We start from the raw sequence: 20,639 nt of genomic DNA, 5'->3' as shown, positions 1-20,639 counted from the left end.
TCCATGGCATAGGACCCAGGTACCTTCGAGACCGTCTTCTGCCACCAGTAGCCTCCCATCGGCCAGTCCGCTCCCACAGAGAGGGTCTCCTCAGGGTGCCATCGGCCAAACTATGTCGGCTGGCAACACCCAGGGGGAGGGCCGCCTTTGGGAGCCCCTGCCCTTTGGAATGAACTCCCCCCAGAAATTCGCAAAATCTCTGATCTCCGTGTATTTCGCTGTGCCCTCAAAACCATGTTCCGCCAGGCTAGGCTATCAGTATAATGATTTTAATTGGTTTTAAATTGGGTTTTTAAATTCGGGGTTTTATAAATTAGGCGTACTATTTAATAATTTTAATCAATTTTAAATACTGTCCGTCTTTGTGTTTTTAATTAGGCTGTACACCGCCCTGAGTCCTTCGGGAGAAGGGTGGTATAAAAATAAAATTAATAAATAAAATAATAAATAAATAAATAAGTACATACAGTTAAGAATGGGTAATTCTTAACGTAAATTTATTCCTGGAATAAATTCAATGCTGAGGGTAATGAAAGGGGTCCACATGTTTAAATGAAAATCCATTGCATGTGGTTTGGGAGTAAGCCACTTAATTAAATGGGCTAACTTAGAAGTAATAACAATAACTTGGAACTGCTTCCATCTTGCAACTATATCTGTAACAACATCAAACATCCAGATTTGCCTATCACAGGTCCTTGGTAAGGACTCGATAGGTAGACAAAACATACCAAACCCAGTCTGAACATCTGTCTGACTGCAATGATTATTAATAATAATAATTCTCAATAATATTGGGATTGATTTTGTCTGAAATTCTAAATAGGTCATATAAATGTGCTTGTGTTTATTTTGAAGGGAGCACTTTGTACTCTGTGAATAGGCAGTTCTATATGTTTACCTTTGGAAATAAATCAATACTGATGTTTATAACTTGGGCTTCTTCAACATACTTGTGTTTTTTCCCCAAATCAACAAACTACTTAATTGGCAGAATATTTACAGTAAGTGGTCAGAATGTAGACCCTAAGTCCCTTTTTGTGGTCCTCATTCACATATCCACCTCTAACAAAAATTGGCTAAAAATGACAACAGTTTCCCACCATTCTGAATGGGGAACAAAAGCTGTTATGTATGCCATAGGCATATCATATGGTAGTTAAAAATACCTTCCTAAGTTCTTTCCCCCCAAAGAGTCCTAATCATAAGCGTGTTACAGTTTTATACAGAATGCAACCCTAAGGGTCCATTCCCAAAACATTTAGCGTGGATTTTGCCCATGACAGTTGTCTACTGAAAGTTGTTCACTATTCCCAGAGAGAAATAAAAGTTTAGTCCAACTGTATCATAAACTTTTCTTTCCATTCCCCCCCCCCCGCCCCCCAGTATGTCCAGAATGAAAGCTATGGGTTATTACACAGCTGTATTAGTGTTCTGCAGTATTGGGATAATACTACTGCTTTACCTTTTTATATTAAGAATGTAGAGATACTTTGTAGCAGTCATCTTTTTAAGTTTTATTGTTGATATTCTATCATTCTATCAGGATATGTTTAGGCACATTGAAACTGATGAGATTTTCAGACAGAAATAAATCAATTTGGCTAATCCCTCAGTAATATTCTGAAGTTCATCTTTTTATTTTTTAACGAATTATATAAATGGTTACCATTCATTTCTGAGATGCATACACACACACACACACACACGTGTGTGTGTTTTTTGTGTGTGCATATGCATAGAGAGAGAGGGAGGGAGGGAGAGAAAGAGAATATTTCTTTACCCAACAGTCACCAAATATATAAGAATAGGCAGAATAAATAGTTATTTATTGTGTCATCAGTAAAATGACCTTTCAGTGCCTGCTTTCAATACAAGTCCCTGAATTCACTGCAGCAGAGTGACTCCTTGGGTAAGAAACTGGCCTCCCACTCACATGTACCTCTTTTTCATTTCAACAGTTTTTTTTTTATAGCAATAGGTTTGCTGATACTGTATTAGACTAAAAAAGCAATTGTTGCAATAATATTCTTAAAATGAAAGAGGATAAGGAATTCTTTTTAGTTTCATGAGTTCCAAGCAGTACATACCACTATGTGCTCTCTCCCTCCCTCCCTCCATACCAATTCCGTGAGATAGATTGAGCTGAGAGACAACTATAGGCCCAGAGTATCCAGAGATTTTCTATGGTAAATTAAGGTCCGAGTCTCCCCACTATTAGTCCTTCACCTTAACTGCTACATCACTCTTGATTACTCTCAGTAATCAAACAACCACACTTATTTGAATAGTATTATTATTTCTTACATCAGCCTTTTATTTTGCTTCTTTGTTAGCTTCCTCAAATGGACAATGCATTGTGAATTTTGAAAATGCTCCAAACGTGTTACTTTTAATTTATATAAGGTTAACCCTTAAAGCTTAATATAACACTGCTTAAACATTGTCTATCCCCAATTTATATCCTATATTATATGGTCACTATAATAGGTGGTGGCAAAACTCAAAGGGTGTGGGACAACTGATGTCCCTCTGATACCAGTTTTTTTTTTCTGTGACACTCCTATCTCTCTCTAAGAGTACAATGTAGGGAAGAGCCAGATAGTTCTTATCAATAGTCTGAACAGAACTCTTGCAGATGGTTTTAAACTAGATGGGAGGGTACCCAACATTAGTCTGAGAGTCTCAAATTGCTCTCCCGTAATTTAAACTAATAGGGTTCACTTCATAATAGCTTAAAATCAGTTGTTTTTAGCTCCTGTGATATAAAAGCAATTTATCCTACCCTTTGAGGGACAAAAGTTTAATTAGTGGTTAACATGGTGACTGGAGTTTTGGCTGTTATTTTTGATACACTTCGCTGTGTAACCCCAGTCTTCTCCATCTGCTGGGATCCTTCCTGTAGATGTGTCCTGATTCCAGAATTCTATAGATTAAAAGTGTGCAACAGGTATTATAGCACTAAATGCCAGTTTTAAAAGATTATTTATTAAATTTATATGCTGCATGACTTGCGTCAACTCTGGGGACTTTATACTTTATAAATAGTTTAAAACTTTTAAAAAGAAGGAAACAAAAAAGGATGGCAGAGATTACACATCTGTATGGCAGGAAAGAAAAAGAAGAAAAGGGATCTTCAGTCACCTTCACCAAAAGCCAAGTCTTTGGGGTCCTTCAAAATCCCAGAAATATTGAACATTACTTGGGTACATTTTGTATTTTGCTCAGTTCAGTTCATAGCACAAGGAGATGGCTTGGCTCTTTTTAGAGAACATTTTTTTGCCCACATGGATAGCTAGAATCTGATTTCCAATTGCAGTCCACCATTTACTTACCTGATTTAGGCAGGTGCTGTTTGAAAATCTGGGTTTCCAGATCCATGCTATTGGCATGCCATCCTCAATTGTATAGATGTATATAGAAATTAACAAAGTACCAATAGGACAATTGAGTGCAGCTACTGACTTTTACAGAGTTTGTATATAACAATGCCCAGCATGTGTTCAGTCAAATGGCACAATTTGTGGCAAATTATGATTTCCAACCCAATGTTTCCCATTACTACAACTAGTGTTCTCTATTCTGGCCAGAAACAAGCTGCTGCAGGAATCACAAGCCACCAGGTCCTCCAAGTCCAGCTCCAAAAAGAAGAAGATGCCAAGAAGTCTGCAAAGGTTTCATTGATTAGCATTGGCCATCTAGGACTTCCCTGGTAATGGAGCACTTGGTGTGGATGTTGACAGCGCATATGGCAATGCCGTGGCTTTTGGGAAAAGTAGACCATTGCTTCCTAAACTTATTTCCTATAGAGGCTGTAATCAACTTTGTGTAAAGGATCAAGCTGCTTTTGATGCTGAAGGTAGATTCCAGATTTCATTCCTCTCGAGGTTACCTTGAGCCCATGCCGTCATGCTACACCACTTCTGCCACCTGTGTTAATTCTGGAGGCAACTCAAATATGAGTTGACATACACTCTAGTCTAGACCTTCCATCATTGGGACTGCCTTAACTGGGTACTTCATAGATTGGAATGACTATTGTAATGGTATGTGAGAATGACTGTGGGAGACAGGAGAGACAGCTGCAGACTGGACAACTTGCATGTAAAAGATGCCTCAGCCCACAAAAGGAGGGATGGCATGGGAAATGTTTCAAGAAGGGGCCTTCCCCAGAGAGTGAAAGGAGAGGAGAGAAGAAATGCTTTCAGTCTTGCAAGTTTCTATTAACGTAACCCTGATTGCATTAGTAATCCTGGTTGGACTTCTTATTTGAACTACCTTGCATGGCTAATAATCACAGATCGGAGAAGTCCTTGTGTGAAGACATGGAACAAGTCTATGCCCCGTGCCTGATGCAACTCTTTCATTGGTGCTCTCCCTTGAAGCCCAGGTCCTTGGTCCAAATCCAGCAGATTCTGGAGAACCGGTAGCAGAAATTTTGTGTAATTCGGAGAACTGGCAAATACCACCTCTGGCTGGCCCCAGAGTGGGGTGGGAATGGAGATTTTGCAGTATCCTTCCCCTGCCACGCCCACCAAGCTACACGCAGTATGCCCACCAAACCACACCCACAGAACCGGTAGTAAAAAAATTTGGATTTCACCAAATTTTGGTCAGGAAAGAAGGGGGCCGTGGGAGATCAGGAGGGGAAATAGTGTCATGCCTGACTTGGTTTCTGTGGAATCTGATGCTGACGAGCCTGCTTCAGACATACTGCGTGAATGATAGCCTTGGGAAGCAGGAAGTAATCAAGCACCTGAAGCAGATTCTGCCAGAAATCTTTCAGAGCAGCTGGGTAGGCAGTCAGATGACATGGGAACTAATCCCAGGCAACACAGGGTGCAATGTGCATCTCCGAGAACAAAATAGTGGCACTTGGCATACTTCCTTGTCTGGCAAGAGTGCCATTATCTCTAATTATCTCTAAAGAGCCGAGGTGGCACAGTGGTTAGAGTGCAGCACTGCAGGCTACTTCAGCTGACTGCTAGCTGCAGTTCAGCAGTTCAAATCTCACCGGCTCAAGGTGGACTCAGCCTTCCATCCTTCTGAGATGGGTGATGAGGACCCAGATTGTTGGGGCAATAGGCTGACTTTGTAAATTTGCTTAGAGAGGGCTGTAAAGCACTGTGAAGCGGTATATAAATCTAAGTGCTATTGTGTGCTATTGCTAATTGGTTCTTACCTGGTATTTGCCCTAAATCAGGGTCTCGGCTAGTACATCTCCACTGAGGACAGTCGTTTCACCCAGGATCCTGGGTGTGCTCATGCTTCAGAACTAGTACAGGTAGTCCTCCGTTTATGATCACAGTTGAGCCTAAAACTTCTCTTGCTAGGTGAGACAGTTGTTAAGTGAATTTTGCCCCACTTTAACACCTTTCTTGCCCTGGTTGTTAAGTGAATCACTGCAGTTATTAATTTAGTAACACGGTTGTTACGGTAAGTGAATCTGGCTTCCCCATTGACTTTGCTTGTCAGAAGGTCACAAAAGGCGATCACATGACCCCAGGGTTACGTGAATTTTGATCATATGACCATTGGGGTGCTGCAATTGTTGTAAGTATGAAAAACGGTCATAAGTCAATTTTTTCAGTCCCGTTGTAACTTTGAATGGTCTCTAAATGAACTGTTGTAAGTCAATGACTACCTATATATCCAGAGGCTCTGCTACCCTGACCAGTGAATAACTTATCCCATGAACTCCAGTGGATGCCTTGACTCTTTTGACAATGCTACTGCCTCTTTTGTGGACTTGGACTTGCTGTAGGCAGTCTTGTTTGTGCCAGTCTTTGGGACTTCACTAACAGTGCATGCTTTTGTACAAATGCTTGTGCTACCTGCAGATTTTTGCTTTCAAATGAAATAAATGGTTGCAGCCTAATCTTAGTTTGCATGTTTGGTCAGGAACAGAACATTAACCAAACGGAGCATTTCTAGTATGACTAGATATCAATAAACATAGTAGTTACTTTAAGAGCATAGAAAAGGAATTTCAGCAATTGTAGCTTTTCCTCCCGTTGTAATGACAACCTGTTCTATTCAATATAACTAATTTATCTATGTCACTTCTTAATCAAGTTCCCAATTTTTCTCTGCTACAAACTATATTTAAAGATACGGAATTTTCAAATTTCAATTTCTACATGGAAATCATCAGACAAGATTTACCTGTGTCAGCACACCATTTTGTGGGTTTAAATTTTAAAAAGCTCTTACTTGAGACACCATAACAGTTATGTGATATCTGTGATTGCACAACATTGACATAGATATATGGGTTGTCTAGGCACTAAAAATTAAAAATTATTTTTAGGGTTTAGGCAACCCAAATATCTATGTTACTGTGTGCAATCTTCTCTGCTATTGATTACATCATCCTGATTTATATGTTTTTTTAAAAAAAGAAGACTTAGTGTCTTTTTGTCCAAGCATGATAAAAGGTGCTGTTTTAGTATGAGGTCTGAAGCTTCCCCCCCACCCCCCAAAATTTCTGCCATTTTTTCCAAATTTAAAGTGTGCTCAAATGTAATACCGTGTTTCCCCGAAAATAAGACCCTGTCTTATATTTTTTTTTTAACCCTGAAATAAGCGCTTGGCCTTATTGCCATACACTCAAAAGCCCGATTGGGCTTATTATCAGGGGATGTCTTATTTTGGGGGAAACAGGGTAGGTATCTTTGAGATATACTACAGTACCAGTGAGTTCCCTCTCCGATACCATAACACTGACATGTGAGTGTATGGATCTGAAAGCTTGCAAGAAAACCGGCTGTTAAAACTGCCGTCTGGATGCTACCGATTCAGTAGATAAAAGTATATTTTATGTCTGGTTCAGATATGTGCTTCCTTTTGTTGTTATTAGCACATTATGAGATTCACTCCTGGGTCTGAAAACTAATCTTTCTGGCTTGTACTTGCTCAAAAGCATCTGAGAAGGATGAGGATAGATTTAATAAGGAGAGAAGAAAGGAGGCAGGACTTCCCCTCTTGCTTATGTTTGGCTGTTACTGATGAGAATCTGCCGAGAAATCCGATCCCTATCTGCTAAAAAAAACAAGCCTCATCAAATATGATTTATTCCTGGGCAGCTGCAGCACCGTTCAACTATCACCTGAATAACCTGTTTATATTGTTCACTTTAACTGCACCTTGGATTTCATGCACTGTTGGATGTCATGACTGAACCACAGAGCAGAGGTCTGTATTTGCAGCCTTCTGCATTCAAATCTGCTGGCTGTCATTTTCTCTCCTCCTGCACTGCAAGTATAATTTCTTACTGCACAGATGTGGTTTGCCTGACAACAGCCGGTTCCTGCTGGCTGCACAGAACCAGCAAGGAAACAGCCTTCTTCTTGGGAGAAAGTGATTGGCTAGTTGCCTCCCCTTGCTGGACAGCTTGTCTGCCTCCCACCTGACATCTAGCGGATAATTATCAGAATTTTAGGGCTGGTGCTAGGAGGAAAGCATTGTGGCTAAGAAAATCTCCTTCCTTCTATGTAACAGACTTGAATGTAACAGACAAATCCAAGGCGGTCTGTTATCTTGGCAGATCAAGCAATTGCCTCCCGCAGCTTCAACATCTATTCATCTTCCTTCCTTCCTTCCTTCCTTCCTTCCTTCCTTCCTTCCTTCCTTCCTTCCTTCCTTCCTCCTTTTAAAACCAGTTCATGTAAAATGAAACTCTTAAAATAGCATCCAGGGGAATATATAATCAGGGGTGGGTTCTATTTCCCTTTACTACCAGTGCGCAACGGGGCCGCATGCTCTTCTGCGCATGTGCAGAAGCTTCCTAATGATGTCGGGGTCGGTGGGCGGAGCCTCCTGCCGGTTTTACTACCAGTTCTATAGAACCGGTCCGAACCGGGGCAACCCACCACTGATATAATGTCATATAACCTCAAATGGTTGCCTCCAATCATTTTTCAATCATTGTTCTGAAGATTGGCTGGGAAAGCATGGTCTTAACCATTGGTCTAAATTTTCATAAGGAAAGGCCATTCTAACGGGGGGGGGGGGTGTTATTCCAGAGCCAAAGAGTCACAACCAAAAAAGGCTCTCGGGTTCTTCTGTTATTTGTGAATGTAATCTGGGAGTGGTCTGGAAGTTAAGATTCGCAAAATATATTGAAGCACAGTATATCATACTTCCTGTTTGCTTACGGTGATCGAACATACTGCTAAGTCTTAATTGCATTCAGTGATCATGTAATGATTTCTAAACTTTTGATCCTGTTTCTGGCTGTTGCATAGGCACCTTTTTGTTACCTGGAATATCAGATTTCTGCATTAGCTTTTTAATAAAAGAGATATTAGCATTGTAAGCATAGCATCATTTTGAAATTCAGGAAACCATGTTTTGCTTTTAGCCAAAACCATTTTTTTTTTCACATGAAAGAACTAATCTCTTCAGAAATTGAACAACAGGGAGTATATTCTAGAAGTCCTTGAATACACTTGGAAGAATTAAGAAATATACAAACTTGACTGGGAAAGAGGGGGTTGTAACCCATAAATTTGCCATTTGGAGAATGTTATCCAGGATCAATCTATTGTTTAATTCTCATATATATGAATGTCCCTCCTTGTTTGATTTGTTGCTTTTTGATGCATGTTATCTATCCTATATAACAGTGATGGCGAACCTTTTCAGCATCGAGTGCCATAAAGGTCACGCGGAAACATTGCGCGCATCCTCGTTGGGGCTGTGCTCTGGAAAAGCAGAATTTCTAGGGTTCTAGCGCGCATGCATGCCTGATGATCAGCTGGCTGGCGTACATGTGCAGGCTGGTTTTCGGCACTGCCGCGTGCACGCAGGGATTACACTTAGGAAAAGCTGAACTCCTGGGTTCTGGTGCGCATGCACGCCCGACAATCAGCTGGCCGGCGCACATGTGTGTACCGGTTTTTGGCACTGCCACGTGCATGAAGGACAGCTGATTGTCGTACACGCATGTGCACCAGAAACCCGAAGGCCACGTGTGCTGGGCGACATAGCCATAGGTTCACCATCACGGATATATAAAGACTTCACCTCCTCTTAATAAATGTTTCTTGCTTTGCAATCAACACAATAGCCCTATTAGACAGATCAAGTATTAACCAAATTCTGCACATTAACAACTTATTATTATTATTATTATTATTATTATTATTATTATTATTATTATTTAATCTTTAGTGAGATTCACAGCCTTTGAGGCTGGTTAATAGCTCAGCAGCTCGAGTCCTAACCAAGGACCTAGGAACTGTTAAAGTATCGTCGGAGGATGTAAGCTGTTCCGAGTAAGATGGTTTTTTGTAGAGTCAAAATGTTCAAGTGGGTATTGCTCCAAGGGCTCCAATTACAATCGGGACAACACACGATTTCTTTTTCCACAGTCACTCAACTTCAATTTGCAAGTCCCGGTACTTTATGGTTTTTTCTTGCTGCTTATCTTCAATCCGTGCATCACCAGGTATTGCAATGTCAATGAACCATACTTTTTTCTTTTCAACTATTGTTATGTCAGGTGTGTTGTGGACCAAGTGCCTGTCAGTCTGAATCCTAAAGTCCCACAAGATCTTGAGTTTCTCATTCTCTAAAACTTTCTCAACCTGATGTTCCCAGTGGTTTTTGTTGTTGTTGTTATTATCATTATCATTATTATTATTATTATTATTATTAGTTAATCTTTAGTGAGATTCACAGCCTTTGAGGCTGGTTAATAGCTCAGCAGCTCGAGTCCTAACCAAGGACCTAGGAACTGTTAAGGTATCGTCGGAGGATGTAAGCTGTTCCGAGTAAGGTGGTTTTTTGTAGAGTCAAAATGTTCAAGTCTGGCAAATTTAGAATTTCTAAATAACGGGGTAGCCCTTTGGGTATTGCTCCAAGGGCTCCAATTACAATCGGGACAACACATGATTTCTTTTTCCACAGTCGCTCAACTTCAATTTGCAAATCTCGGTACTTTGTGATTTTTTCTTGCTGCTTATCTTCAATCCGTGCATCACCAGGTATTGCAATGTCAATGAACCATATATTATTATTATTATTATTATTATTATTATTATTATTATTATTATTATTATTATTTCAATTTATATGCCGCCTTTCTCCGGAGACTCAGGGCGGCTTACAATACATTTAAAAAACCATTATAAAAACATTTAAAAATTAAAATATTAAAACCCATTCACACCATTCATGGCCGGATCTCACAAGATCGCAACAGCGAGATCAACGGCCCCAGCCCTGCTGGAAAAGCCAGGTCTTCACCGCTTTTCAGAAGGCCAGTAGAGTGGGGGTGGTCCGGGCCTCAGGAGGTAACTGGTTCCGGAGAGCTGGAGCAGCCACAGAGAAGGCCCTCCCCAACGGGCCCGCCAGCCGGCATTGTTTAGTTGACGGGACCCGGAGGAGACCAACTCTGTGGGATCTTACCAGTCGCTGGAAGCTATGTGGTAGAAGGCGGTCTCGAAGATAACCTGGCCCTGAGCCATGTATAAGATAGTGGCTCCACAAAAGGATTTAGAATTGCATCTACAAATCTTGAAGATCCTCTGAAATTTAATATTCCCCTGTTTAGGAATGTTGTCCTTTTTGGTTAGAAAGTATTCAACCCACTATCCTGGTTCAGTTTTAAAGGGAATAATGAAATAAAGCCAATTTCTTTCTTTTCTTTTTTTTTCAGATTGGGCTTGCTCTTTGCTAGAACATCAAAGGTTTCTTCTTGAACAGTGTAATGGAGCTCCCAAAATCATTTGCTACTGGAAATAATGCTAGAAATATTTTCTCAAACAATATAATATCTTCATGTATTCTAATTTGTGGTTAAAAACATCAGCACAGGCCTGGGAAATGGTGTTTACATTGTCATTTTTTCCTCAAATGTTATTTTAAAGGAGCAAAGTAGAACTGTAGAGGAGCCAATCAGAGTTTATCACCAAAATACTTCGCTTACTGTAAGATTTTTATAGTATACTTTTAAGAAGTCCTTGGGAAATTTGATAATTAGAAAAATACAATTCTCTTTTCTTAGCACTGTTAGCTATAAGGAAATCTAGGGGTGTTTGCAAATAACAAGATTAAAATTGTTTATCAAATTGACAAGGCAGAAAAGACCCCTGACTGGTATTCATTTGGAAGCTGCTTGATTTGTCATGGGACCAGGTCCATAACAAGATTGGAAGTATTACTTTTCCTTTCTTTCATGGACTTTTGTGGAAAAAAATCTATAAATTGTATTTTTAATAGAACTGACTAAATTTATAAGCACAATGTATCTTGTTAAAGAGCTGAATCCTGACAAATTTCAGATAAATAATTACAGTAATATTGCTTAGCTCTCTGTTTTTTATTTTATAAAAGGAAAAGACCAAAACTAGGTTTGCAAAAATGAGATGCCAGTTAAAAGCACATGTTGCCTTTTCTGTGAAGATACATCCTGGCCAGTTTCAGGCAGAGATTCAGAGGTTTTTCGGCTAGTTGTAGGCCAGGGTAATAAAAATAATTCCATAAACATACCTTTGATTTGATAAGCAAATCAAATAAAACAAATAAACAATCTTGCATAGTAAGATTTTTTTTTTTTTAATTTGATTTATATGCCGCCCTTCTCCGGAGACTCAGGGCGGCTTACAATGCGTTAAGCAATAGCCTTAATTCTTTTGTATATTTATACAAAGTCAGCTTATTGCCCCCACAATCTGGGTCCTCAATTTACCTACCTTGGAAAGGATGGAAGGCTGAGTCAACCGTGAGCCTGGTGAGATTCGAACCTGCAGTAATTGCAGGCAGCTGGTCTTAATAACAGGGTGCTTTAGACCACTGTACTACCAAGGCTCTTGCTTGGTTGGTTTTCCCATAGCCATTTTGTGGTTGGGTAAGTTCCTGAACTCAGTAAGGAACACTGGTATCTGCTTTAACACTGGTCAGAAATGTATTTGCATAATTAAAATAACTACAGCAGCTTACTCCCATTTTTGGAAATGGAATATGATGATCTGGGTGTCTATGTCTTAACTCTATAAAGAGGCTAGAGGAAAGAGAAATGAGATTACCTATGCAACCTAAAGTCTAATAAGGCCTAATAACAATAACAACTGTTTATTGTTTATCCAGAACCAATGACAAAATACAAAAGGATGAAAGAAACAGTGTAATCTACAAAATCAACTGTAACCATTGCAACCAATTCAGTGTGGGACAAACATCACATCAATTAAAAACAAGGATCCGTGAACATCGGCTGGCAGTCAAAAGCCATAATCCCAAATCCTTAATCTCTACCCACACCGACACCAAACAGCACCAGTTCAATTGGAGCATCACAAAAATCATCAGCCACACTACAACCTGCCATGCTCATGAATTCATCGAAGCCTGGCACTCCACAAGCAATTCCATCAACAGACACATTGACCTACCACCAGCCTACAAACCTCTCAGAATCCAAATAAACCGCACAGCCAACCAGAGATAGCACCAACCCTCAAACAACCCTCAACCAGCCCTCAACCAACCCTCAACCAACCAACCCTCAACCAACCCTCAACCAGCCCTCAAACAACCCTCAAACAAACAACCCCCCCACCAGCAGTTCATCTCCCAATTACCCTGACCTGATGTAACCTCCTTATCACAAGACCCAACACAAGACTCAATGATGATTCACAGCTGACCCATCACAAGACCCTCACTCAACACACCTACACCTGAAGCCCTTATAAAGAGAAGAATGCTGACACATGCCCTAAATTTTGCTGAAGATGTTACCTAGCCTAGTAACGAAACTCACAAACTGGGAGAATGAACCTTTACCCTCATCCTACACCCAAGCTACAGATATTTGCCACTATTACAAGTGTTATGGTTTTAGAGGACGAAATATGCTAGAATTAAAAAGACAAAAATTTAGAGAAAATACCGGGAAAGAAAAATAATGGTTGGTTGGAAAAATTAATTGCAAATATAAGAATTAGGAAGCCACACAACACAGAAGCAACTCTTCCATCATGCTCTTCTTTAGTCCTTCCCAGGTGACAGATATCTCATAAAGCAAGCAAATTTGAGTAAATCAGCCACTTCAATATTCTTCAAAACATTGTGTGATTGGAGAACTCTTGGTGAGTTAACTTCTGAGGTGAACCTGCCAGTGCCATGTTTCCCATACATAGAAAATTTTAGCATAGTTTTTTTTTTTCTTTTCTGTAGACTATCTTTCTGTTAATGCTAATATGCCAAATTATAAAGTTTTGAGATGGCCCAGATTTGTCATTTTGGAGCGAATCCCAAAGGAACATTGATAGATCTTGGATTCCAGGATTTAGTGAAATATAATGCACATTCTTATAGATAATAAAAACATACTAATAAAAACATCAGAACCAATGTTACTTTCTAACTTTAACACATGAATATGTTGTAAGAGCTAAAAGATACAAGCTGTTTTTTGTATGTGTGTTTTTAACCACTGTATTAGACTTCATTAATTTGTTTGAACAATATCTTATATTCTTTGCTGTATGGTCTATAACAATTTTTTAATCTGCAGTATTAAGATAGATGAGTGTAGAGATCAAATGACAATCATAATTCTCTTGTGAAACTTACTCAGCCACATAAAAAGAGAGTGGCTCCTGATTTTTACACTGAAACGAGGGTGTAACATCACACTCATTTATATGGCCTATGATTCTGCCTGATCTTTGTTATTCTTTGGAGCTCAGCTGTTCTCTGGCAACACAAGGAAACAACATGATATTGGCTTGGCAATTCTTCAGTCTGGGTTCTTTGCATTAAAACCAGATTGTTCATAGATGCCACCTACTGGAAGATTACTAAAAGTTTGCTTTGCCTCCAGTGTGTCAAACCTTGTTATCTGGCTTGCTATTGTGAAACAAACAGAAAAAAAATAGAGAGGAAAAAGTCTTCCAAAGAGCAGCAACATCAAGCAATACTTGGTATGTACCAAGTGGTGTTGTGGGGTGTTGTGGGTTAAAACAATTTTTTTATGGGAACTTTTCCAGTGGTGAGTTTCAAATTTTTTTACTACTGGTTCTGTGGGGGTGGCTTGGTGGGCGTGGCTTGGTGGGTGTAGCAGGGGAAGGATACTGCAAAATCTCCATTTCCTCCCAATCAGCTGGGACTCGGGAGCAGAGGCAGAGAATAGATGGGGGCAGGGCCAGTCAGAATTTTTACTACCGGTTCTACGAACTACTCAAAATTTCAGCTACCGGTTCTCCAGAACTGGTCAGAACCTGCTGAAACCCACCTCTGAACTTTTCCAACTACTATAGTGTTTTTCTCTCTGCAGACAGAGCTGAGGAAGGAGAGTTGTTGAATTTAGAGAGCAACAAACAGTTGTGTTCATATTTTCCTGAAAACCGATAACTTGTGGCTAAGAAGGCAGGTGTCCTTCCAGTTTTGGGTGATATCAACATTATAAATATCTATTTGAAACTGCCCTGTGTTTTCTTATCACTATTTACTTTTAGTTTCTATTTTTAAGAATGCTAAGAAGGCAGAAGTGGGATTCACATACTGTAGCAACTGGTTCGCCCAGCACTGGAAATGTGCATGTGAGCCCTCCGCACATGCGTGCAGCATCACAAAACATGGCAATTCGCTCACGCTCCCCGTCCACACATGCGTATGATGTCAAACAACATACCAATTCACTCGCGCGTACCTTCCGCACCATGCATGCGGTGTCAAAAACAAAGCGATATAGAACGGGATTGTGCCCCACCCGCAGGTCTGAATACCACCTCTGTAAAGAAGGAATTTATGCAATGCTGCAAAATGTCTTTATTGGTTTTGAACTATGTATCTGGAATTAGTCCAAGAAAAGAAGAATAGTCACCACAAATCCTCCTGGCCAGGGGTGGGTTCTATTTACCTTTACTACCGGTTGTCAATGGGATCTCGCGCGCGCACTCACTTTGCTCACATACGTGCCTAGCTTCTGCACATGCTCAGATCGCCAATGACAACATCCGGGGTGGTGGGCAGGGCTACCGGTTCTTGCAAACCGGTCCAAACGGAGGGGGTGAGGCAACCCACCACTGCTCCTGTCATATGTAACAATGTAAATGAATTAGATTGGATCTGCAAAAAGGATATTTTTAAAAATAAACATACTGGTAACCTTTGGTCAGTGGTGAGTAAACATTTTCAAAGGACTTTGGTTAAGGAAAAGAATATTACTAAATAATACCACAGTTTCTGTTTGTGTAGAAACTCTAAGTCTACTGTACAGGCAAACTACTACTGTAGTGCAAGATTAGATTCCTGGGCATCACCTTGATAAGGATGTCATACTATTTTGAGATACTATTAAGCAGCATCTTAATCTCACTGAGAGGAAGGCAAAGGAGGAAATTCGTAAGTTTTTAAAAAAGCATGGTATTCCTTGTCCAGACCATTCAATGAGATTCAAGCAGACATCTTTGTTAGGATAGATTAATCAGAGGCAAAGTAGGACAGGCTTTTTGGCTCCTTTTACAGACCTGGCTGAAATTTCTCTCTTTATGTTTTTGATGTTTCAGAATGCTAGGAATGAAAACACCTCTCTGGATTCTGGTGTGTCCTTTTGATTACCAGATAAGCAGCAAAAATCATCATCATAATCATAAGTGTATTTGTCAAGCATATATAAGATAACAGGTAAAAGTATAAACATCATTTGAATACATGAAAAGAGTAAGTAAAAAGGAATATTAGGACAGGGACGGTAGGCACGCTGGTGCACTTATGCACGCTCCTTACAGACCTCTTAGGAATGGGGTTCCTAAGAAAGAAAGAAAGAAAAAGAAAGAAAGAAAGAAAGAAAGAAAGAAAGAAAGAAAGAAAGAAAGAAAGAAAGAAGAAAGAAAGAAAAAGAAATCCATTGTATCTTTAACAGCAGCATGATCTGCAGAAGTCAACAAGTGAAGCTTAAAACATCTAAAGAAAGAGATGGGGTTCTTCTTTCAGGAAAATAACAGGGAGGATGCATGCCCTTTCAACGTATGGGACACAGCGAAGGCTGTGTTTCGTGGTTTGGTGATTAACTATATGGCAGGGAAACGAAAGAAGGAAAGGGCTGAGCGTAATAAATTATTGGATGACCTGGTAAAAAGTGAGGCTATGTTACAGCAGGATCCAAGCAATATAGGATTTAAAATGAATTTGAAAGTAGCACGACACCAAATTAATTTATTAGATCAACAGGATTTGGAGAAAAAAATAAGATGGATGAAGCAAAGATACTTCGAAAGGGCAAATAAACAAGGGAGGTGGCTCACTTACCGTCTAAATAAAGAAAAGGAAAAGAACAGAATTCATAATTTGAGAGATGGGAAAGGCAATTGGATTACAGGGGAAGAAGGGAAGAAAGTAATTGCACAGGAATTTTATACTAATTTATATTGTAAGGAAGATAAGTCTGAGCAGGAAATAAAGAAATACTTAGAGGAATCAGACATTCCCAAAATACCAGGCTTATCTAGGGAAGTATTGGATGAAGAAATTACGGAGGGGGAAATTGAAAGGGTCATGGGAAAACAAAAGACAGGGAAAACTCCCGGTACAGATGGCCTACCGATTGAATATTACAAAGCACTTTGGGAAACATTAGGTACGCATATGACTGAATTATTTAATGGGGTAATTCGGGAGGGACAGACCCCGAAATCATGGACAGAAGCACTAATAACTCTTTTGCCAAAGGACGATAGCGACCTATCTCAGATTCAGAATTATAGGCCCATTTCGCTTCTTAACGCGGATTATAAATTATTTGCAGCGGTTTTAGCAGAGAGACTCAAAGGGTTTCTTAACCAATTTATACATGAAGACCAAAATGGTTTCTTACCAGGCAGACAGATTAGAGATAATGTAAGAATAGTCATGAATGTTTTGGAATATTACGAAACCCATACTGATAAACAATTGGCCCTGGTATTCATGGATGCACATAAGGCCTTTGATCGTGTGAACTGGAGTTTTTTAATAGGTTTACTGCAACATATGCAATTTGGAGAAAGATTTATTCGGGCAATCCGTGCAATTTATTCGAAGCAGACTGCTAAAATTTCAATTAATGGTGATGTATCCGGTCAAATTGATATTGAGAAAGGAACTAGACAAGGGTGTCCGCTTTCCCCGTTGCTATTTATTCTGTCATTAGAACCCTTATTGAGGGAAATTAGACGTAATACGGGGATAAAAGGTCTTTATATCCAAAATCAACAATATAAGGTGCAGGCTTACGCTGATGACATAGTATTTATATTAGATGATCCGTTGATATCGGGACCGTGTCTGACCCAGGAAATAGAAAAATATGGTAAGGTGGCGGGATTAAAAGTCAATAGGGAAAAAACTAAAATTATTGCCAAAAATTTAACAGTAAAGCAAGGGAAAGAATTAGAAGTGAATTTGGGGTTCCAAATTGTAAACAAACTAAAATACCTAGGCATTATTATATCAGCCAAATGCTCCACGATCAAAGAAGATAACTATCTGAACCTTCTCAAGAGAACAGGTCAGGATCTAGAGAAATGGAAGAACATGCAGATATCCCTACTAGGTAGAATAGCAATTATAAAAACTTATATACTTCCGAAATGGATATACCTATTCTACACAGCACCAGTTAGACTGGATAATAATTTTTTTAAAAAATTAAATTCCTATGTCCTTAAATTCATTTGGCAAAATAAAAAACCCAGAATTAAACTTAAAATGCTTCAAGAACTTAAAGAAAGAGGAGGATTTGGTGTTCCAAAATGGGAATTCTACTATCAGGCCGCAAATTTAGTCTGGATCAGGGATTGGATATTGCTGAGAAGAAGGAGGTTGTTGATTTTGGAAGGTGAGGGGTTACATCAAGGATGGCATTATTTTCTTTGGCAAAATAAAATCCCAAAGCACAGGTGCCTTGCAGGACATTATGTGAGGAATATTCTAATTGAGTCATGGAGGAAAATTAAGGGTAAATTTTACTTTTCAGTCCCCTCCTGGCTGGTCCCACTCGAAGCTATAATGTATAGGCCTCTATATAACAAAGAAAATCACCTCTCTTACCGGGAACTTTTGGACCCCCGTGGCAGTCTGAAAACAAGAAATGAGTTGGAGTTGCAGGGAAGACAACTGGATTGGTGGGCTTATGCCCAAATTTGCTCGAAATTTAAAAAAGATAGGGAACAAGCTGGTATTAATTTGAATCAACATGATCTGGACAATATTATTCTAGGAAAAGAGGATAAAATGTTATCAAGGATATATAAACTTCTAATAGACTATTGGATAGGGGATGAAATAGTTAAAGATTCTATGATTGCCTGGGGGAGAAATATTGGTTATCCAATTGATTTGACCAAATGGGAAGAAATCTGGCTCAAACATATGAAACTCCTGTGGGCAACATCATATAAAGAAAATGTGTACAAGATGCTGTATAGATGGCACCTTCCACCTGCCCGTCTTTCTAAAATGTATCCAAATCTCTCACCAAACTGTTGGAAGTGCGGGGAGATCGGCACCTATTTCCACATGTGGTGGACCTGTTCCAGGACGAGGGAATTCTGGAAAACCATACAGGCATGGATTATGGAAACCACAGGTTATAACCTAATTCTGAAACCAGAGTACTATTTACTGAACATTAGGCCAGATAATATAGGCACAAATATATGGTGTCTGTGTGTATTTATCACCACGTCAGCAAGAATATGTTTCGCCCAACATTGGAAGGGGAAAGACCTGCCGGCTGAAGATTTGATTCTGGAGAAAATTTTGGATTATGCGGAAGCCGACAGACTGACTAAAGCATTGCGAGATCAAAAGGACTCCGTATATTTCCAATGTTGGGACAAATGGTATGTTTGGTTGAACAACAGACACCCAAAAAGTCAAGTATAACCAGGACTATGCTTAATTTTTGTTAAACTTGACTGAAGCCTACATACCGTAGAAAGTGTAAATATCATGTAAAGTTTCTGTCGCGATCGTTTGTTTGACTATTTCTTTTTTTGTTTGATGTACCGTTTTAAATAAATAAATTAAAAAATTAAAAAAAAAAAAAAAAAAAAAAACAAGTGAAGCTTTTTGGAATAGGAGATAAGCATGCTCATCTGATTCCTGTAACCAAGGAATACTTTAAAGCAGGGATCTCCAACCTTGGCAACTTTTAAGACTTGTGGACTTCAACTCCCAGAATTCCTCAGCCAGTTGCCAAGGTTGGAGACTTCTGTTTTAAAGCACACATATTGGAGAGCTGAAAAGCTGACGAGACTTGGCATGGGGGATGCCCATTTGTCTCTTGCCTAGTATTGCTGGTTAATTTGAGCAGCTTTCATTTGAAATACAGGTAGTCCTCGACTTACACCCTTTTGTTTGGTGACCGTTCAAAGTTACAATGGCACTGAAAAAAGTGACTTAACAACAGTTTTTCACGCTTACAACTGTTGCAGCATCCCTGTGATTCAGGTTGTCAAAATTCGGATGCTTGGCAACTGGGTCATATTTACAATGGTCGCAGTATCCCGAGATCAAGTAATCACCTTTTGTGACCTTCTGACAAGAAAAGTCAATGGTGAAGCCATTGATTCCAGATTCACTTTAACAACCAATGTTATTAACTTAACTGCAGCAATTCACTTAACAATTGTGGCAAGACAAAATGGGGCAAAATTCACTTAAGAACTGTCTCACTTAGCAGCAGAAATCGGGGGCTCAATTGTGGTCATAAATCAAGGACTTCCTGTCTTGCAGGTATTGAAATGTAGCAGATTTCTGAAATTCCCCTTGCTTCACTGTGATTAAAATATGAGACTTCTATCCTTTTACATCTGGCCATTCCATTCTAAACAAATTCTCTCCATTATCAACATTCTTCGGTTTTGGAAAGAACATCTGTTTCTCAGCAGTTTTATCAATGTGCAGCCTGTTAGCAAAGCTAAAAAAAGTCCAAGCACAATTCTGGGTGGGGGCGGGGGGGGGGAGAAAATGACTTGGCTTTCAGGGTTTTTTCTCCCCCTTTCTTAATATTGCAGCAGTTGCCAAGATTGTCGTGTCATATTTTTTGTCAGAGAAAAGGCACCTGTTTCCTTTCTAAAGAAGAATTAAAGTAAGGCTGAGCAGTCCTAAAGAAAAAAAAAACAGAGAGTAGGAATAAACGGAAAAATTTCAAATCGGAGAGGAATTTACAGTGGGTTTCCCAGGGTTTGAGGATGGAACTGGTACTTCTATATCAAGCATGTCCAACTCACAGCCTGTGAGCTGCATGCGGCCCTGGAGTGCTACTAATGTGGCCCCAGAAGATTTTTTTAAAAATGAAGTTCGTTATTTACATACATTAACTATAATATATATTTTATATGCAGCCCAAGACAGTTCCACTTCACTCGATGCGGCCCAGGAAAACCAAAAGGTTGGATACCTATGTTTTAAATGTTTCACAAATTATATATTAGAGGTGAATACTGAGGTGTTTAGTTTGGTTGATATTAAACTTTACTATCAAGATTGCAATTCAACAAAGGACAACTCAATGAAAATGCCAATAATGGTTATTTCGATATCTATTTCAATCGTATCTATCATAACAAATTAACCTAAAAACTTCCAAACATTTTACTCATCAATGGTCCTATATCCCAGCCTTTTTCCTCCTTTCCAGC

This window comes from Pantherophis guttatus, chromosome 2 (genome assembly GCF_059756535.1).
Source record: "Pantherophis guttatus breed Tessera chromosome 2, ASM5975653v1, whole genome shotgun sequence".
NCBI lineage: Eukaryota > Metazoa > Chordata > Lepidosauria > Squamata > Colubridae > Pantherophis > Pantherophis guttatus.
Note: the sequence above shows the minus strand (reverse complement) of the source record.